This window comes from Brienomyrus brachyistius, unplaced genomic scaffold (assembly GCF_023856365.1).
Source record: "Brienomyrus brachyistius isolate T26 unplaced genomic scaffold, BBRACH_0.4 scaffold78, whole genome shotgun sequence".
Taxonomy (NCBI): domain Eukaryota; kingdom Metazoa; phylum Chordata; class Actinopteri; order Osteoglossiformes; family Mormyridae; genus Brienomyrus; species Brienomyrus brachyistius.
Genome location: NW_026042353.1, coordinates 538,051 through 560,502, shown reverse-complemented (window position 1 = coordinate 560,502; position 22,452 = coordinate 538,051). Strand labels below are relative to the sequence as shown.

The 22,452-nt window shown below is 45.5% G+C and overlaps 2 non-coding genes across 2 annotated transcripts; both read left to right on the top strand.

Annotated features, from left to right (window-relative positions):
- Positions 1 to 3,503: 3,503 nt before the first annotated feature.
- On the top strand, positions 3,504 to 3,586 carry trnal-uaa (transfer RNA leucine (anticodon UAA)). Its single transcript has one exon. It is a non-coding gene; the product is annotated as a tRNA-Leu (tRNA).
- A 290-nt stretch (positions 3,587 to 3,876) lies between these two features.
- On the top strand, positions 3,877 to 3,959 carry trnal-uaa (transfer RNA leucine (anticodon UAA)). Its single transcript has one exon. It is a non-coding gene; the product is annotated as a tRNA-Leu (tRNA).
- The last annotated feature ends 18,493 nt before the right edge of the window (positions 3,960 to 22,452 follow it).

Sequence of the window (22,452 nt, the reverse complement as noted above, 5' to 3'; positions counted from 1 at the left end):
GCAGATGACATAAAATGTACGAAGGGGGAGTAGAGGTACTCAGTGGACAATTCACCCTTCTGCAACAAAGGTTGTTGTCCAGCAGGGATAGTATAGCTTATACGGATTAGAAGAAGTTATTGGAAAGGTTTGGGAAATCCTAGAATAGTGGGGACCATTTATACAGGAACAATATAGCAATGTGCTAAATTGGAAATAGGATAAATACAGTTGTTAGTTGCGATGGGAGATTTCAGTGATCCTGAGAGAGAGGAAGGATACCGCTTTTGTCAAATTGACAGGTCGGGTCAAAGGTCACGTTCAAAAGTTCAGTGGGCGGAGCTTATGTTGTAGTGGGTTGAGCTTGGTCGTGTAACTGACGCAATAGCATATGGATTTAATTATTTATTTAAATATTTTTTTTGTCTTCTTCCCCGGGGGGGGGGGGGTTGGTTGTGTAACTGCTGCAATGGTATTTGTATTTAATTATTTATTTATTATTTTAAATGATTGTGGCTTAGGGGGCCTGGGTTGGTTGTGTTAGTGCTGCAATGGTATTTGGATTTAATTATTTATTATTTTAAATGCTTATTTTAAATGTTTATTATTTTAAAATGATATTGAGGAGAGTGCTTATGAGTGTGTATTATTTTAAAAATGATATTGATGAGAGTGCTTATGAGCGTGTGTTATTTGAATAAGTTATTATTATTATTATTTTGTGGTGCGCGGGCGGGAGTGAGCGTGGCTGGGTTACCTGATGGAGCGCGAGCGTACGGTGTGCGGTAGCGTGGTAAGGTCCCCGGGCTTCGGAGAATCAGCAAAGGACTTATTCACATACTGGTGCGGTAGCGCGGAAAGGTCCGCACGGCTTTGGATAATCCTCGGAGAGAGCGATGCGGGAGAGCTGAGAGGCGTGCTGCTGCGCGAGTCTGAGAGAAACTGTGAGAGACTGTGGGATAAAATGGTAAAGTTGGAGCAAAGAATGAGAGGAGGAGGTGCAGGGTCTATCGTCCAATAAAAACGCTCGGCGCTAGTTTTGACCGTGTGTTTTTTCCTCACGCAAGCGTTTGTATCACATCGGCGTATGGCGCCAATTTGTAAAGGTCATAAGTCGAGACATACATCGAGTCTGTCAATTTGTCCGCCAGTAAATTCTGCAGGGCCGTGCCACCTGGCCATCGAGGCGCCCCCCTACCCGGCCACGCGGGGCATACATCGAGTCTGACACTTTTCCCCTCCAGTAAATTCTGTTTAAAGTTTTGTTTTCACATACGTCCCAAATTACAGATAATTTTCTTACACAGGCACGAGTAGCATCGTCAAGGCCGTACCACCTGGTCATACATCAAGTCTGACAATTTCCCCGCCAGTAAATTCTGTTTATAGTTTTGTTTGTCATACATGACCGTGCAGATATGGGGTGACAGAGACAATTAAATTGTATTACGTCGAGCGGGGGGCCTTTTCCTCCTCCTAGAGGCATCATCTTCATCCGTACCACGCCCCCACGAGCAGGCCGTGTAGAATATAGGGAGCTTCGCGCTGCAGGGCCAACTCTATCTTTTCAAAAAATACAGACATGTCTGGGACTTCCGAAATGAAAGATTCAACCTCACCTTCTAAGACTCAACAGGAGCAGGAGGCCATTATGCAGCCTCCGGGGGCTCCCAGGAAGATTCATACGGCACGTAGACGGGTACCTATGATGCGACCGTCGGAAGACCCGAGGGCTATCTGGGAGCTGCCCAACGGGAATAAACTGGTCTGCCTCTTTGACAACGTTGCGGAGGAACTGCGCGTCTTTCAGGTCACCGGAGACGGCCCAGACCCCCCGAAAGACGACCCGTATCTGGTGACTTTTTCCGAAACGGAATGGGGAAACTTGAAGACTGTCGTTACCCCGATGATGGAGGAGAGCACCGACCCCGACCTTGAGGTCGAGACTGGAAGAATGGAGATGCACTATAGAGATGCTCGTAAACAGCGTACCAGCATTATGAAGTGGGACGCGACCGGGGAGCTGGACAAGAGAATGGTGAATATATGGCAGTGGCCTAAATGCGACTGTTTTGGCCTGAGAATACCGTTTGTGATTTGGATGCAGATGATTCAAGAAAAGTCTGGTTACTACCAAGCGATGTTTAAGGAGAGTCGGGGGCGTAAGCAGATGCAAGAGATGACAAACCCTACGCCGTAAGGACCCCCCTCACCCCCTCACCCGCCGTCGCTATATAAAGTGGACTCTGTTACAACCCCTTTTCACAAACATCATGGCAGCAGCAGGAGCAGCAGCAAATTATAGCGACGGTGAAAGCGGGGACAATGAGGCTCCAGCAGCAACCCTGACCTCTGATCCCGGGGAGCTCCTTCCAACCCCCCCATCATCACCGGCCTCTGATCCTGGAGAGGACCCTCCGACGCCTGAGATCTGCACGCTTCTCTCCAGACCGGCTCTCTGCCGTGGGATGCTGACTTGTATTAAGGCTATGATAGTGGGCCTTTTAACCTCAGTCATCAGGAAGCATCAAGAGAGAAACTGCTACGGTTGTGAAGTGGATCACCCCAGTCAGAGACAACACCCTTGTTTGTTTCCCCCAGGTAGAAATTACTTTTACATACACTTTGACTCTGTGTTGCGTGACCTCTGGACCGATCGGCTGACACCCGCCTTGACCCACGTTCTATCGACCCTGGGCATCCGAGCGGCCGCCGGCAGGTTGGAGGGGGCAGTGGAAGCTATCCTGTACGATCTGCGTGAGGCCCGCAACGGCATGGTGGAAATCACTCGACTGGAACAAGATCTGTTTGAGCAGAACCCAGCGTTTAAGCAGATCCTGGAAGAAGAATTTCTGACTCGTTGGGAGGCCCGAGACTAAAACAAAAAGCATCTTGTGATGGGGAACGGTATCAGCAGACCCTTACGGCGGTTTATGTTAAATGTTTTTTTAGAAAAAGTTAGTCCACTATTGTTGCGTGCTATTGATAAAAGCGATTGTCGGGATGATTATGCTTGTTGCTGCTTTCATAGAGTGTTATTTGAGATTTCTCAAGTCGGAGAAAATTATCAGCGGGGGATGGATTTACTTACTCAACTGATGTCAGAGGGAGAAAGACATTCCCCCGAAAGTCTCATACGCGCTTGTCTATCTTGTATTCCTGACAATGAATTTGACTGTAATCACATTTTTGTATTTTACGCTTTAATAGTAGATGTAGTCACCTCTAAATTTCATGATAAGCAGCCTATCGATGTTAATCAGATGCTTTCTACTCTACATACATGTATCGTTGAAAAAGCCACTATATCCACTTTACTGCATGTGACATCGCTAATCTACCTCAACAACTGTCACGGCTGTAACTAAATGTATACCTGCATTTTGAAAATGTAACCTTCACAAATTGTATACCAGCTTTTTTTAAAATATATATATATATCTTTCACTAATTGCAAAAATAAAAAAAAATTTAAACTTGAATACCATTGTAATAGTCTTTGTAAATAATGGGTAAAAATGCTGAGCAGGGTGGCCGAGTGGTTAAGGCGTTGGACTTAAGATCCAATGGACGTATGTCCGCGTGGGTTCGATCCCCACCCCAGCTAAACTCTTTTGTAAAATAATAATAATTAAAAAACAAACTACACAATATGGGTTAAATGTAGAAAAAACACACAAAAATTTCACTGATGTTCACTCAGTCTCTTACCTCAACAACTGTCACGGCTGTAACTAAATGTATACCTGCATTTTGAAAATGTAACCTTCACAAATTGTATACCAGCTTTTTTAAAATATATATATATATATATCTTTCACTAATTGCAAAAATAAAAAAAAATAAAACTTGAATACCGTTGTAATAGTCTTTGTAAATAACAGGTAAAAAATGCTGAGCAGGGTGGCCGAGTGGTTAAGGCGTTGGACTTAAGATCCAATGGACGTATGTCCGCGTGGGTTCGATCCCCACCCCAGCTAAACTCTTTTGTAAAATAATAATAATTAAAAAAAACAAACTACACAATATGGGTTAAATGTAGAAAAAACACACAAAAATTTCACTGATGTTCACTCAGTCTCCTAACAACCCCCCATCCACAGTCAGCTATAAAACGCCGCACCCCCGCTCTCCCCCCACTCAGTGTGTGAAAAGCATGTCTGTTGCCAAGACTACAGCTCGCGTCTTGAGCAGTTCGTACTATGACCCCAGCCAACCGGGGTCATACGGAGGTGTCTCCAGACTGCAGAGAGCCGTGCAGCAAGATACGGGGAAAAAAGTGGCTGCTGATGACATCAGAGACTGGCTGTCTATGCAAGACAGTTATACTTTACATAAACCGGTTAAAAAGAATTTCCCCAGGAACAGAGTGTTTGTTCCGAGAGCCATGTATCAGTGGCAGGCCGATTTATGCGACATGCAAGGGGTGGCCACGTACAACGACGGGTTAAAATACCTCCTTACGGTGATTGATGTTTTTTCTAAAAAAGCCTATGCTCGCGCGTTAAGAAACAAGACTGGGGCGGCTGTAACCCAGGCCTTTGATTCTATTTTAACCGAGGGGGGCGTCCCCCTCAAGCTACAGACGGATGCCGGTAAGGAGTTTTTAAATGGGACTTTTCAGAAACTTTTAAAAACTCATAAAATCACCCATTTCACTACGGCTAGTGAACTTAAAGCTTCCATCGTAGAGAGATTTAATCGAACGTTAAAAGAGAGGATGTACAGGTACTTTACGGCTAAAAACACCCGGCGATATGTGGACGTGTTGGACGATCTAATAAAGGGGTACAACCAGTCATTTCACAGCGCTATTAAAATGAAACCTGCCGAGGTCAGGCCCGATAATGCTCATCTAGTATTTGATAATCTATACGGTCCCCTGAAGAAAAAAAGCACACGGCCACGTTTTAAGTTTAACATAGGGGACACTGTGAGAGTCTCCAAGCACAGTCAGATATTTGACAAAAAGTACGAGCAGACATTTACGGACGAGTACTTTGTCATATGCGAACGTGTACCCAGATCCCCACCGGTATATAAATTGAGGGACGTGAGCGGTGAAATACTCGAGGGAACATTCTATGAAGCGGAGCTGCAGAAAGTCAAAATATCTCCGAGTCGCGCGTTCAAGGTCGAGAAGGTTATAGGCTCAAAGACCGACAGAAAGGGGAAAAAGTGGATTTTAGTACATTGGCAGGGTTGGCCCTCGAGGTTCGATTCGTGGATACCGCGGTCGGACTTGATACAGGTTTAATTTTTTAAAAAAGAGAAAAAAAAGAAAAAAAAAGAAAATGGACGCCCGCCCCTCTTTTTACCTCACGCTACCGTCAAACTCTTGTCTCTCCATCTTCCCCGATAACCAGAGTTCGGATTACACCGTGATGCTCTCGCGACCTATAGAGCTACGGGGGCCTTACGAAGTAGCTCTGGCTGAAATCATGTATTGTTACACGTGGCGAAATGTTACACACCCGGATAATACTTTTGAATTGCGGGATACGGAGGCGGAGGCAAAGAGAGCGGCCGATCCTTTAGTGGACCTACCTTACCTTTTTCCTCGGAAAATTAAAGTGGGCTATTATGAATCTCTGAAACAGATTGTGACAGAAATCAACGCTACGTTAAAAAAATTAGGTACCGAAGTTTCCTTCTCATACAGCGAGATTACACGAAGGGTTAATATGACGGGAAACCATAAATACAAGATCCAATTTAAACCTACTCTGGCCTACATGCTGGGCTTTGAGCCGGGTCAGTGGTATAACCTAGGAGGAGGTAGCGGGTCGACCTCACCCTACCCGGGCGACATTCACGCGGGATTCTACAATATGTACGTCTACTGTAACATCGTGGAACCGCAGCACGTGGGGGAATTTGTAGTCCCGCTCCTCAGAACCGTTAAAATAGACGGTGCGTTCGGCGACGTAGTCACTTTGCCGTTCCACAAGCTGCAGTACGTACCGGTGAACAAGCAGAGCCTACAGAATTTGCATATTGAGATAAAGAACGATCAGAATACTCTGATTAATTTCTCCTACGGAAAAACGATCGTCAAGCTACACTTTCGCCCCGTTTAAAAAAAAAAAAAGAAAACAATGGCTTACCACAATCCACAGAGATTTATTACGTATTACACCAGTCAGGCGGGACATGGGCTCCCCGGTTTTGCGGGGAGCCCCGTGATGTACGGGCGTGGGTTGGGGTCCATGCTCAGTAGGGCTTTTAGATTCGTTTTACCCTTTCTTAAGCGTGGGGTCGATATAGCGAAACCTCATTTGAAATCGGCGGTCAAAGGAATAGGATCGGATCTAGTCAGCTCTGTAGTCAGCGGCCGTTTTACAAACACAGGTGACCCCAAGCAGGAAGGGTCGGGTCTGCTATTCCTCTCTCGGAGGAGGAGGAGGGGGAGTAGAACGAGAGCCCAAGCACCTCTAGCCCTGCTGCAAGGTCATAAAAAAAAAAAGAAAAATAAATCTGGCAGAGGCGTCAGGATTCCCAAGTCTCCATCCGCCAAGAGAAACAGGAAACCCCCCGGGGACATATTTTAAGAGAGAGAAAACGCAGCGTAAACAAGAATGGCTCTAGCTCACCGGCTCTCGGCTGAATGTACCAAATCTGAATTGGACCTGTTTGCGGCCCCTATGACGCAATTATCCATAGATCAGACCAATTATGTAGAAATCAACCCATTAAATTCCATTACCGATCAGGATGTTTTGGATTTCCTAATACCGGGGTCGGGCAATTTCTATGTGGACCTCAACTCTACACTGCTATATCTAAGGCTCAAGATCGTTAGGGCCGATGGAGCCCCCCTGCTTGACGCCGACCCCTGCGGTATTATACAGTACCCGCTAAACAGCATATTCTCCCAGCTGGATGTGAGTCTGAACGACGTCCTGATCAGTTCTTCGTCGGCCACGCACCCCTATAGGTCAGTCATAGAGACCCTGCTCAATTTTTCTACGGATACGCTAGAGAGTCAGTTTTCGGCAGGGCTCTGGTACAAAGACGTCGGGGGCGACTTGGATAGCGTGGACGTCTCAGCGCAGGGCCCCAACGTGGGGTTACAGAAGCGAGCCGCCTTCTGTAGAAACTCTCAGGAGTTTTCTCTGATGGGTCCTATACACGCCGATATTTTTTTCAGCGAACGAATGCTGTTAAACAACGTGGATATACGCTTAAAGTTTGTAAAGGCTAAAAGCGACTTTAGTCTCATGTGTAGAAATGACACCGATTACGAGCTGAAAATACTGAGGGCCAGCCTGTTTGTGAAAAAAGTGGAGGTCTCCCCGGCGGTGTCACTGGGTCACTCGGCCGCTCTCATGAAAGCAAACGCCCTGTACCCTATAAGCAGGGTAGTCGTTAAAAATTATACGCTGCCCGCACAATCGCGGGTTTGCCCGCAGGACAACCTCTTCCTGGGCAACTTACCGCGCTACATCGTTTTGGGGATCGTGGACCACGCCGCGTTCGTGGGCACGCGAAACAGAAACCCGTTCAGGTTTCAGCATTGTGACCTGGAATTTCTGAGCCTCTCAGTCAACGGGCGACACATACCCAGCAAACCGTTCCAGCCCGATTTTAGAGCGAGGCAGTCGGTCAGAGAGTTTTACAACCTTTTCCTGGCTACAAACAGGCATTTAAAGGATTCGCCCTTATGCATCAACCGCGAGGATTTTGAAAACGGATACTCGCTATTTGCTCTCAATCTCTCCCGAGACGACGAGCTGGACGGCGGTGCCCTGTCACCCGCCATCAGCGGCACGTGCCGTCTGGATTTAAGGTTCAGAGCCCCACTACCTCGAACCATGAGTCTCATCGTCTACGCCTGCTTCGACAGCGTGATTGAAATAAACGCCAAGAGACAGGTTCTGGTGGACTTTTAATCATCATCATCATCATGAACACTCACCAGCTGGAATGCGTTTTACGGCCCCTGCTGGGGGATGCTTTTGGAGGCGTGTGGCCTAGCGATTTATTACCCACCCGCATAGAGACCAGGCCCGCTTTTCTGGTCGCAAACACGCATGACCAGAATAGAGAGGGTGAACACTGGATCGGGATAATTTTGGAGCCCCAAGAGGGCAAAGCCTCCTTCTTTGATTCTTACGGTTATCCCCCCGATTCCCCTTACTACCCAAAGAGTTTTATGAGCTTCTTGGGGAGGCACGCTACCGAAATAAGGTATAATACGCGTCAAGTTCAACATGACTTTTCTTCCACGTGCGGGGCCCACGTCGCCTTTTTCCTCTACCGGCGCTTCATGGGACTTTCATTTCAAGAGACTATGATGTTGTACTCTGACGACTTGAGGAAAAACGACGCTCTAGTATCCGAGTTTATCAAGAAATATCACAAGTGTATTAGCCGTGTTAATGCCGATAAACTTTCAAAGCCGCAAAATGTATGTTCGTTAAAACTATTTAAAGATTGTTATGCTTGTTAGATTCATGTTGGGGAAAAAATAAAAACGTGACACCCTTTATTCAATAAATTTTACATTTTATTAACCGACGCGTTTTAATTCTTTTTCACACACGTATATAAAACACTTAATCGTTGTAATCTATCCACGGAGCATAAGGAGTACCCTTTAAAGGCCATAAACGATATTCTGGGGAGGAATCGCGCGGTGTGTGAGGGGTTCCCTCAAGCGGTGGTGGTGAGTCGTCAACAATACGTTTTCTACGTCTCCCGAGGTTCTGTTTCACAGGAGGGGAGGAGGGAGGCGGGGGATCCCTTCCGCCGTAATCTTTAAGATGACTTAGGGCTTTCCTGGCTTGGATGTTACCCACGCTCGTGAGGGGGATGTTTAATTCTGATATCACGTTTAAAAAGGGTTCCCAGCCTTTAGGATATCCGCCGGCGTGGGGTTTAGGCTGCGATAAAGTTTTCATCAAATCTAAAATATGGGAACCTTTAATGGGTCTATCTCTGATGATGAGTTCACCCGACTGGGTCCAACGTACAGCCCCGTCGGAATCGAGCAGTTTATGCAAGATGTACCCCACGTTCTTTCTAGCCCTAGGCGCCACTTGCTGGATAACTTCCTGTACAGATTTGTCCCCAGTCGCGCCGCCGCCGTCAGGCTGTCTCCCCTCCTCCTCCTCCTCGTCCGTTTTTTCTTTCCGCTCTGTAAGGACAATTTCTCGCCCCTGATTTTCCTCTTTTCGGGCTAGATTCAGATACCTCTGTAGCAATTGGTTGTATCTCTTCACTTTTTCATCCAGATGCATAGCCGGCTGATTTATTAAACCCTGCATCTGGTGTTCGAGTTCACCCAGGGCCGATTCCCCGATGGTATGCGGGGTCGCCCTCTGGGTCAGCGTACGCAGTTGCTGGGGGCTGAGCATAAACATTTTCTTGACTTGGCTCATGTTGCTGGAAAAGGCTAGTTAGCCGTCTTACCGGCAAACAGGCTTGTAACGAATGGCAGAGCCACTGATAAGAGCGGTAATAAGAATCCTCCTTTTTGAAGAATTGCCACGCGTTTCCTAGCGACGCTGTTTTTCTTACATGCGAAAAGTTTAATCAATCTTTTCTGTTTCTTGAGTTTGGTAAATTGAGCTACGGTTAAAGGTATGCGACCTCTTATGAGATTGAGACAGATTTCGGAGAGAGCCAAAATTATGTCGTTAGATGGGTCAGCCGTAAGAATCTTTTTACGTTTCACCCCCCTCGTCCTCTGTAAAACTTTAAGGGTCGGCAGGTGTTTCCTGAGATGTTCGGACATAGCTTAGTAGTGATAAATCAATGGCTCGCCGGTAGAAAGACGATGGGTAACGACCCCGGTAATAATCCGGTCCTGAGTCGGAACTCTTCTGGGCACGTGGCTCTCAAATCGACCAATAAATAGCCGTGCGCGGGCCCTGTGGCCTCATGGTAGGCATCTAGAAAAAACTTTTTCTGCCAAGGAAACATTTGCTGAGCTAAAACTTTGATTTGCATTCTGTCTCGCACATTCTTAAACAGACAATAATAAGTCGTATTTAGGGCTATAGTCCTGCTGTACTTGCCCTGGTGAAATACGTTCTGCACCAGGTAGATGACCGAGATTTGACGGTGATGTCTGAACCTCGTGAAAGCTTCTGCCACGAGTTTGTTTTCGGACGCGCTGTCCATCAAATCATCGATGATTATCAAGGAGCCTGAGGGGAAGCGCTCCTCGTCCTCCCAGCTTTTGGGAAGCCCTTGTATAAATTCAATTTCGCTGATCCGATCGCGTAGTTCATCATAAAGCGGCTGATGGGAAGCGAAACACCACACAATTTTTTTAACGGGGCCCCCTATGAAACAGTGACTCTGATTTAAAAGCATTTCTTTAGTGAAATAGGTTTTCCCCGAAGAACTCGCCCCTGCGATTATAGCCGTAAACGGGAGTTCTAAACGGTGATCAAAGTCGACCTCTCTCACGCCGCTACCCATCATTTTGCAAAAAAAAAAAAACACACTGACGAAACGGTAAATACTGCCCTAATCTTTTAAATCTTTCCGAGGACACACACACACACACACACACACACACACACACACACACACACACACACACACACACACACACACACACACACACACACACACACACGTGCAAACCACTGTTGGAGGGGTGTCAGCTTTCACAGACACAGAGTGCATGGGTAAGTTTTTAATAAAAACTCTTGTGATAAATGTACAAAACATTTCAGTACACAAGTTTGAAAATAAAAAACATCTTACTAGGAACATTTTAAAAACATCTTTGATTTTAAAAACATCTTTGGAAAAAACTTTTCATTTTTAAAAACATCTTACTATGAACATTTTAAAAACATCATACTATGATCATTTTAAAAACATCTTTGATTTTTAGAAAACATCTTTGTAAAAAACTTTTCATTTTTAAAAACATCTTACTAGGAACATTTCTCAGTTTAAAACATTTGTACATCTTACTTTGATTTTAAAAAACATCTTTGAAAAAAACTTTTCATTTTAAAACAAATGAACATCTTTGATTTTTAGAAAAAACTTTAAAAGCCCTTTTGCGATGCTGCTAGTTTTACATTTCAGTAACCGAAAGGCAGAGTTTCCCCGCTAGCCAGCAATCTGCGTTTGTCGTAGACGACCCTGACCTTTTTATCTAGAGGCCTATTAAACAGGCGAAAGCTTTTCATGTCGCGTTCGATTTTGTTGTACTGCGTTATTATAGCGGGGTTATTCCTACAACCTCCGATGTAGTTTTCAATCAATCCGATCATACTGTCAAAGTTTACCTTTTGACAGGTTTCGTAATTTAGAGTTATACCCTTACATTTCATTTGTGTTTTCCCGTTGTTGAGTCGGTAACAGTAACTTTTTGGTCCCAGCGCACCCCACGAAGCAATGTATTCGTCGGGGGCTAATTCGGACGTCAGCTCGCCCAGGTAATTGCCTAAGGTCGGGTCATATTCACCAGGCCTGCTTATGTACACGATGCTGTCGGTGTCGTGATACAGCACCCTCCGCCCCAATCTTTCCAGTTCTTTGTAAAGCGTCAACCGACCCCACGCGGTAGTTTGACACGCTATGAATATGTTAGTCTTTCCCGGCGGCACTTTGTAGGGAGACTTGAAACGCCAGCGGATGAGGGCGACCTCGTCGTTGACAAACGCGAAGCTGGAAATCTCGTACAGGTCCGAGCAGAAAAAATTAAAAAATTCCCCCGGGTCAGACACTATACATGTCTGGAGCATGTTGCTCCTCTGCGCCAGTTTACCCCACAGAGAGTTAAGCAGAAGTTTGGACACTTGCCGCTTCCCTTCATTAGACACTATCTGATCGGGCTCCAATTCGATCCCCTCACGCTCGAGATAGTTTTTTATGTACTCCCTGCGACCCACGTCATCGGTCGCGTCGTCGGGGTAGCCCGAAGCCTGCTGCTTCACTTTGAGAAAGGTTTTAATGTAATCTCTAAACAGGTCGCCGCTGGTCTGGGGAAAATGCCACACTTCGTGCACCTTCACGACCGAATAGCCCCTCTCTAAAGCCAGATTTACCTCCGCTGAGACCCAGACACCTGTTAGCTCCCGCTCTGCGTCGGAATGCCCGCAGGTCCCCTCCTGTCTGTTCTCGATCGCGCATGTCCTGCAGAGGGTAAACACTAGTTTCCCATTTGGCAGTCTGCTGGGTAGGACGGGGAAAAACAGCTCGCGCGGGGTGTTGACCGTGGCTTTGATCAGGCCAAAGTATTCATTCAGAGGCTTAAAATTCGAATGAATGATTTCTGGGTGCCCCACGGGGAATTCACATTTAGCCAGAGTGTACGGGTACAGCGACGTGAAATCCACGTAGCGGACGCGCTCTTGCCCCGTGACGTCGTAACGCAGGCGAATCGCCGACGTCCGACCCCCAAACAGCGCTTCTCGCGGCCTTAGGGGCTCAGGGGGCTCAAAGTCTGACAGGAAACGCTGTACCTGTGGGTCGTGAGTTTTAGCGTGAGCCCATTCGTGTTCCCAGATGGATTCCACGTTCATATTAAACTCTTGCCGCAACGACTCGAGTTTTTCCCTTGTTTTAACGTACAGGGCACCGAAGCTCTCGCGGGTCAGGGGGCAGATATCGTGTTCGTTGTTGCAGGTAGGACAGCCGTGAAACTGACAGCCTAGAAACTCGAAAGCCCATTTCTCCCCCTCAATCTCGGCGTATCCGTCTAGGTGAAAGCGCCCCACACTCACTTCACCCCCGCGCAGCGCGTGTCGAATTTCGATGCCGCGCGCGCGCCCGATGAATTCCAGCCACTGGATGGACACGCTCGAATAACTTTTGTATTGCCTCCTGTAATCCCATACATCCGGGATCGCGATCGTATCTCTGGGCAGGAAATTTGTCCTGTAAACTAGCAACGCGGCCGAAGCGATGGTGGCCGCGGAGAAGGGATCGCAACCCGTGAGCGTTTTAAACTCCCGCAGGAAGCGCAAGCAGCCCTCTCTCAGAATCTCCACATCGTTCTTACAGTAAGCGATCATCTCTTTGTGAAAATTAAAGGTCTGGTGCTTTACACTGTCGTACCATTGATAAAACTTGTCGCGTTCTTTGCCGGACATTTGATCGGGCCCAAATTGATCGGGAGGGGGGTAGGGCCCCAAGTAATTAAAGTTTTCCACGTCTGTGAAATGATGCGGAAAATAGCCTTTTCGCATCTGAGTCGAGCATCCCATCGCATCGGGGATTTTTCTCAACGGCATGCTTAGAAAGGAGTGACTGTCGATGTACCTTTGCTCAAACACGCTGTCCAGGATGAGGATGATTTTATTCCCCTGCGATACCACACGCGGTTCCACGCCTTCCTTCACCATCGCGTTCAGTATGATGTAATTATCGAATGCCTTACCGTAGTGACTAATGAAACAGACGCCTCTATAACAGGGCGCCCTGAAATGTCTGAGAAACTGTACCGCGCAGTTGGGCCCCTCGGCGGTCATTGTCTCGTTCTGATCGGAGATGGCGCACACGTAAACCGGGATATGGGTACCCGACCTCTGAGATGTTTCAAAGTCAAAAAACACATATTCGGGGGGCTTTTTACGCCCCTCACCCCTTTCGGCCCGTTCCCCTATGTTAGGCTTCTCGGGAGGATTTAGATAGCAGAGATGTGGGGTGGATATGTCTGACACGGCCGTGTGGAGTTTAGCGTCGCAGATATTACATTTTACTGCTTTACACGAGTGCGGTTTTGGGTTCTCGGGACTTTGGTAGTATCTGAGCCCGCAGGCTTTGCATTTTCTGAACTTGTCACAGGGGCTAGCGAGCTCCCCCCTAACTGGGCAGACCCTCGGCGTACGGTGGCGCTCAAAGCAGGTGTCATTTAAACATCTGAAATTACAGCGCTCACACAGTATCATTGGTGTGCTTTCACCTTCTTTGCAATTAGTCTGACAGACGTTGCAGAACTTTTCGCACCGATGACTGTGAGGCGAGTCGAACCCTTTGAAACAGCTCGTGCAAACGTACCCCACCCCTAAGAACCCCTTTACGTTTTTAATGCCGTAAAAATGCTGATTGTGTAAAAAGAAATACACCAGCCGTCTACCGTCGGTAGGCGTGGGTGTCTGGTAAATTTGGAGATTGTTTGAATAAGGTTGTTGATAATACACCACTGCTTTGCAATCAATGATTTTCTCGAAATTGATAATGTCATTCAAAGCGACTGTGTGGTCGGGGCTGAATCCCGCTTTCTCCTGTAACTCCAGGCCGAGCTTTTCAGCCTCGGCGTCAGCCAAGTTTTCGTGCAGCAGATGCGCCAAGTTTATGGCGAAACACGCGTTGGTGTTGTTATTAATGATAAACATGTGTCTGGCTTTTTTAGAAATTATTTCTGAAGCTAACATGGTCTGTAGTTTACGTTTGTTCCCGCCGCCGCCGCGTGGGATATTTATTACGTCTACGATTACTTCTAGGTTGGAATCGTTTAAAATCTCTTGATTAGACTGTACCAGGCGATCCAGCAGCTGCTGCAAGTCTGTCAGCTCCCCCACCCCATACCGTACAATTTGCGACAGCTCGTCGTTTAAAAAGTCAGCGCGCAGGGTGACCTGTATATAGGCTCCCCATACGGCGTAAGGAATCGCCTCATTCACAATATTTTGAAACCCCTCGATTACATTTTCATAGTACTCGCGGAAATTGCCTTCGTTTCTAGGTCGCGGGATATTTAGAATCCGCCTAATCTGTACGTTATTGAATCTGTGGCGATGAAGGACCCCGTCAGGCTGGGGATCCACGTCACCGACGGCACCGCCACCTTCCTGTTGAACATTTTCAAATTGTCCCAGCCCAAATTCATTTTCAATCTCCTCAGCATCGAGAAGAAATTCCACGTCTGACAAGGCCTCCCACAATTCAGAATCCGCGGGGGACCATGCGACCTCGTCGGTGGGGGGTAGCCCCGCTTCTGCTTCAGAACCCCTTTCATTTAACATGCTTGTTAATGTCTCTAAGGATGGGAGAAAACAGGGGTCCTGGGCCAGTGTTTCAGCAGACGCCGCTGGTGGCGAGTCGTGTTGAGCAGAGTAATCCGCATCATTTTCATTATTAGCATTGTTGATAATGGCTATTTCATTTAATAAGGCTTCGGGTATAGCCGCTGGGGGTGTTGCTCCGTATGCGACCTCGTCGGTGGGGGGTAGCCCCGCTTCTGCTTCAGAACCCCTTTCATTTAACATGCTTGTTAATGTCTCTAAGGATGGGAGAAAACAGGGGTCCTGGGCCAGTGTTTCAGCAGACGCCGCTGGTGGCGAGTCGTGTTGAGCAGAGTAATCCGCATCATTTTCATTATTAGCATTGTTGATAATGGCTATTTCATTTAATAAGGCTTCGGGTATAGCCGCTGGGGGTGTTGCTCCGTCCATACCTGTTGATTCTCTCGCAGATTTTCTCTTGACCGGTCGGCGTAGTCTCTCTCTCTCGTACATAGAAAAAAAAAGAGAGAATACCTATTATTAGAATGTTATTTTTTAATTGAATAGCATTTTTATAACAGGAATAAAAGAAATAATATACTTACCGGGTAAGGTCTCGATGAAACTTGTGGTTCTTTGGCTGGTACAAACTTTGGTAAGGCGTTGTGCCTCTAGGAGGAGGAAAAGGCCCCCCGCTCGACGTAATACAATTTAATTGTCTCTGTCACCCCATATCTGCACGGTCATGTATGACAAACAAAACTATAAACAGAATTTACTGGCGGGGAAATTGTCAGACTTGATGTATGACCAGGTGGTACGGCCTTGACGATGCTACTCGTGCCTGTGTAAGAAAATTATCTGTAATTTGGGACGTATGTGAAAACAAAACTTTAAACAGAATTTACTGGAGGGGAAAAGTGTCAGACTCGATGTATGCCCCGCGTGGCCGGGTAGGGGGGCGCCTCGATGGCCAGGTGGCACGGCCCTGCAGAATTTACTGGCGGACAAATTGACAGACTCGATGTATGTCTCGACTTATGACCTTTACAAATTGGCGCCATACGCCGATGTGATACAAACGCTTGCGTGAGGAAAAAACACACGGTCAAAACTAGCGCCGAGCGTTTTTATTGGACGATAGACCCTGCACCTCCTCCTCTCATTCTTTGCTCCAACTTTACCATTTTATCCCACAGTCTCTCACAGTTTCTCTCAGACTCGCGCAGCAGCACGCCTCTCAGCTCTCCCGCATCGCTCTCTCCGAGGATTATCCAAAGCCGTGCGGACCTTTCCGCGCTACCGCACCAGTATGTGAATAAGTCCTTTGCTGATTCTCCGAAGCCCGGGGACCTTACCACGCTACCGCACACCGTACGCTCGCGCTCCATCAGGTAACCCAGCCACGCTCACTCCCGCCCGCGCACCACAAAATAATAATAATAATAACTTATTCAAATAACACACGCTCATAAGCACTCTCATCAATATCATTTTTAAAATAATACACACTCATAAGCACTCTCCTCAATATCATTTTAAAATAATAAACATTTAAAATAAGCATTTAAAATAATAAATAATTAAATCCAAATACCATTGCAGCACTAACACAACCAACCCAGGCCCCCTAAGCCACAATCATTTAAAATAATAAATAAATAATTAAATACAAATACCATTGCAGCAGTTACACAACCAACCCCCCCCCCCCCGGGGAAGAAGACAAAAAAAAATATTTAAATAAATAATTAAATCCATATGCTATTGCGTCAGTTACACAACCAAGCTCAACCCACTACAACATAAGCTCCGCCCACTGAACTTTTGAACGTGACCTTTGACCCGACCTGTCAATTTGACAAAAGCGGTATCCTTCCTCTCTCTCTATCCTGGAGTGAGGGATGAGTGGGATCGGCTGATAGATCCGCTGCCTTGCCGAGAGAAAGACGGGATGCGCATGACGGCAGACTGGATAATATTAGGCCCTGAGGGAGTAGCCATTCAGATACGGAGGACGGGAGTAGTGGGAGAATGGTACAACACACCAGAGGAGGAGCCCCCCTTAGCAGTGGCTTTTAATCAGCCCACGCTGGATCTGGGAGAAATGATGGGGCGAGCAAAGCAGGTGGTTTGGGTGCCGACAGAACATGAAGGAGTGCAGGCAGCGGCAGGAGAGAAGCTGGTAAGGAGTCAGTCGAGTGCAGAGAGTGTAGGAGATTTCAGAGGTTTGTGGTTGTGGAGCATGATAGGAGTGCAGTGTGAAGGGAAATAAAGGACAGAGGAATGTTGGCAGGAGATGGAAGTGCCTGAGGAGGTGTGGTTCCGCTTTGGAACCCCGCCCCTCCCATCTGTGGTCAACCTTCCCCTTCTCAGTCTCTTATTTCTGGCCAGACGCGAGATCTTCATGGTTTATGCAGCATGCAAGCGTTTTTCCCCTCCTTGTGTTCCTGTCTTCCTGTGTACCGATCTCTGCTTCGTCTCCTTGGCTCCGAGTCATGCCTGGCGCGCTTACTGCCATCTACCATCAGCCGACCTGGATTACCGACAGCGTCTGCCGTTTCAGCCCTCTGACAGCCGACGCCGGACCCCCGGTTACATAGGATGGATGGATGGATTCGAGCTTGTATTTGAAATAAAAATATCGCAGCGGTTCTCAGGCAACAGCTGGACATATTTATTTTTCAGCTTGTTTTTGGTAAAAGCAAGAAATATAAGCTTTGTGCATCTGTACTCTGGTCTTACTCCCTGCACACATTGATGGCACGGAAGGACAGTCACTGCAGTCACCTATTCTCACAGACTGACTTTCTCCTTTAAGTGCTGATACTGCAGAAGAAGATGGATCATTTGCTTGCTTGCTTAATAACCACAAGCACCCATATTGCAGAATGAATGAGACTGAAGTGGATGGAAGGCCACGTCATTCTGTCTGCAGTGAAAGAAATAATAGCAGGAGTTGGAATTCATTATGATTATGGAGAAAATGGCTGGCTGTGGTGAGAAAGCTGTGGAAATTTGTGCCAATTCACATCGGTGAGGGCATAAAGGGTAATTTCTTTCAGTATGGGACGAATTCACATATTTGTGTGAGGAAGGTAACAAAAGTTCACTAAAGTACACTATATTAAATTTGAATATCTTTAATTAAAATGTTATGTACAGTATAACACTGCACCTTTGAACACTTTGCATGTCTGGCAGTGAAGGTCACATTCAGTTTGCTGAATGTATTCTCTGTCTTAAATGGTCGGCCTATTTTTCCTTCTGCTGGATGATGTACCCAGTTATCTTATAAACAAAGAGTATAATGAACAAGTTGATGTTCTGTGTGTCTGATACCTGTACCTGTTTGGCAAAGCAGTATATAGTTACTGCCTACATTTTTGGCTGTGCATGTGTGATTTTGATGGGAATATTATATTTTTATATCTGTGTATAGATTTTTTCAGCAATAACTGAGTTTATCCTTCTGTACAGTATTTAAGGTTTTGGTAATTCATGATTTATTTGTATTTGTGCAGTGTGCAGTTACCAGGTTATAAATAAATAAATAAATAAATGTGACATCAGAAGAGATGTACAATGACAGTAAAATGTGTGAAAGTAACGGAATGTGAAAAATGTGTGTGAGTCTCCACATGTATAAAGCGGCTGTATACCATAAGGAAAAGGAGCAATGGATGAAATACATAAAGTGCTTACTGTCCAAAACGACAATGAGTCATGTTCGGCGTAACATAAATATTCAGTGAGTTAACCCTTCGAACTCGACAAACGCAAGATGCGTTTTTCGCACCTATTAATCTGAAGCTCTTAACTTTGGATATGCATAATGCACAGACAAGAATCATATGTCTTTGGAATCAAGAGAACTATCAGCTAACTTCACCAAGTCACCATATGGATGCAAAATCAAAGATTTCTGCCTGGCACTAAGCATGTATTCCTCTGTCACGTCACCGGTGGGAAGTAGGACCCAAATGCAAGCTGTAGGGCAGAATGCCCTTCGTGGGGAGTTTTATTGACAGGCAGGTTTGGGCACAGAGACGCAAACAGACAAGGACACAACTGGAGAAGATAGGACTGGGCACTTTACCAGACTAAGGAATGGGAAAACACAAGGAAGCTGATAGTGACTGACAGAAGGGGAGGAAGGTTGACTAAATGGGCAAGACATGACAGTAAACTCCCCCCTCCCAATCCTGTGCCCTCCGGGTACAAGGGCATCATTAAGGGGACACACAGACCAGGGCAAAACCAAGGACAACAGGGGAGACTAACCCCCAGGACACAACTCATGACAGGCCAGGTAATCCAACAGGGATGCTGACTATGGACCAAAAGACAGACAGTGGGTGTCAGTGGGTAAGTGGGAACAAAGGACACAGTAGAAGGAGACAAAAGGGAGGGATTGGGCATCAAAAGGACCAAAGATGGCACAGGGACAGACAAGGCAGGACACAACCAGACAAGACAGGCAAGCAATGGAACCAGTGCAACAATAATATGGCCAGGAGAGGGAGCCAAGGGGAACCTAAAGCGGGAAGCAAGAGTGACTGCAGTGGGGGCTGGAACAGTGAAATCGGGCTAAGAGGTGAAACCAGGGAGAGCTATTCACTCTTACCTCACATCCATTCTCCTCACCTCCATTTACCATATGCATTACATTCATACCAGCCTCCGCCCCCTCTTTCTGATACCTCCACATTTTCCCAAGTAGCCCTTCCCAATCCCTCCTTATCCCCCCCAACCTGGACAGTGGGGGTGTCGCTCGTGAGCACTCCTCCACACCGTCTCCCCAGTCGATCACCTCGTCACACAGGTTCCAGGCATCCCAGTACTGGGTGTTGATCCAGGCAACCGCTGTCTGAATTTGCTTTCTGAGGAGTAAATGATAGATAGCTAACCAGATATTTACAGTGATAATTAAATGAATAAAGACCAGACAGATCTTCAACCATACAGAAAATACAGTTGCTATAATTATTATAATCATGGGCGTAAATTTTATTTAACAGTAGGGGGGGGGGACAATAGATATAAAATTTCTCATAAGCAATTTTTGAAGGGGACACAAATAATACAGTTAAATTGTACTTATGAAGATTTGTCCCCACAGTAAAAAACTTTACTTCTGTCATTATTATTGTAGCATGGAGACTGTGTCATTATGCTTATTTTCAAAGTTTTTCTCAGGTTCAATGACAAAGCAGATTTTTCTTCAAAACTATTTATTGCATTTTTTGTTATGTTGTTTACGGTCAAGCCATCAACATACAATAAAATTTAAACATGACTATTATTGTGAAAAAGATATCAAAAAAGTAATGTTTTGTATCAAAATCAACAATTAAATAACCAATTTACAGTAACTGTTCTATGCAAAAAAAAAAAAAAACATCTGCAATTTAAAGCAAACTTACATTAATGAATAGACACTAAACAAAAGTGCCAAATGTGTTTTTCCTGGTATCACGGGGCCCCACAAACTCCTGGCATATGTTGTTCATGTTAAAGTTGTCCAGCTCGTCTTTCTGCATATTGCAGACTAACAGACTGTTAAGTCCATCTTGGCCCATAGTAGCCCTTAGCCACGTCTTTAGTCTGCGCAATGCACTGAAGCTCCTCTCAGCTTCACATGAGGACACTGGAACCACCAACAAAATTCTGACAAGGACCTCAATCTGGTCAAACAAGCCTGAAGGGCCAGTGCTTTGGACAGGATCTTAGTCCGTATTCAATAAGCCTTTAGGTGAAAGGAGGTGTAAGAATGAGGATCTTTCCCCTTTTTTAGCATGAGAAATATTAGCTTGGGCAAGAGGTTCAGGTTCTTGAACATGTCCAATAGGAGAGAGGACAACTGGGGCCATAACTTTTTATAGAACTCTGAAGGAAAGCCATCGGGTCTGGGACATTAACCACTTTGCGAAGCAGCCGCCATGGTGGTCAGTTAAGTTACAGTGAGAGTGATAGTGACATCTAAATCATTCACAGCCACACATTCCTATGAAGGAATGGCTAAATCCCTAAAGAAACTATTGAACTCTAGACAACAAGTGAGAGGAGAAAAGCTTGAATGCATTATTCATTTCTAGAGGATCTGCTCGTAATAATGAGACCTTGTTTGCATCAGTAGTTCAGCAGTGTGTTGAGACACTAGAAATTCAAACTCTGCTTGTATCGTTAGATGCTCCTTATAAACATCAGCAGATGGGGAGAAACATATCAATTGTCAAGATCTGCTTCACGCTGTGTTAAATATGCCATCTTCTCCTTCCACAGCTCTCTATCATTGCTTACATATCAGATAATCTGCCCACTGGTATCAGTCTGCAAGGTTTCCAGCGATATGGAAACAAATACATCTGGAGATATATTTAAAGAAAGAAAATTGGCAATTTGTTGTGAAATAAAATCAACAAGGAAAGCAACTGAGTGTTGAACCGTCAAGGACACCATGTTCTAACAAAATTTTCGAGGAGACTGGAGCATGATCTGAGAAAGCTATTTTATCATAGCTACTCAGATATTGAGCAAGAAGTCTTATCAACTAAGAAATAGTCAATTTGGGTAAACGTGTGATGAATCTGAGAGAAAAAAACTATACTCTTTTCGAGTGGGATTAAAAAATTGTGAAAACACCTGACACATTAAATTTGTTGGTAAAAGAATTGATCGTTTCGACAGATTTTGAAGGCAGAGCTATCTTGGGGGATGGATGATCCAATTTCGGATTAAAGCGACAATTTAAATCACTCCCCAAGATAAGGTGATATTTAGAGGTATCAGGTACCAGTGAGAACAGTCGCTTAAAGAAAATATCATCACAATTAGGAGCACATGCGTTAACCAATAGTACAGGCGTAATGAACAATAAACTAGTAATTATGACAGATCTCCCATTTGGATCGGGAATCCACATCAGATATGCAAAGAACAAAGGGAATAGATGTATGCAACAATATTGCTACATCCCTTGCTCTACAGCAGAAAGACTGTAGAATGATAGATGTAATCTGCCCATCCACAACTCTGTCGTCTGATGGTTTAAAATGAGTTTCTTGAAAGAGCATCATACGAGACCTTCAGCGATAAAGGTATTGCAGTATTTCACTGTGTTTGATAGGATTATTAAGGCTGTTATAGTTAAAACTAAGCAATTTACAATAGTATCCCCCCACACCTCCCTGGTGAGTCCCAGGTTAATCATTACTAAGGCGTACTCCTAACTGAAGTCTGCTATGAAAATTCGGGTTGAAGGCTGTGGCGCAATATGTTAGACTGACTGAAATAAAGCAGAGAAAACGTAATATAAAGAAGTAAGGAAAATAGAGGTTAAAATGCACGGTAATTTCTTGTCATATCGCCGCAAATGCACATAAAGTACGTATGAATTCACACTGTTACAACAACCGATTGCTGCACATATCGCTTTTGAAGGTGAATGCGTACTTACCAGTTGCTGAATGCTGAATGCTTACCAGTTATATCCATCCCTGCGTATATAGCTAACAGAATGTCAAACACCATTGCTGTGCTCTAGAAGTTG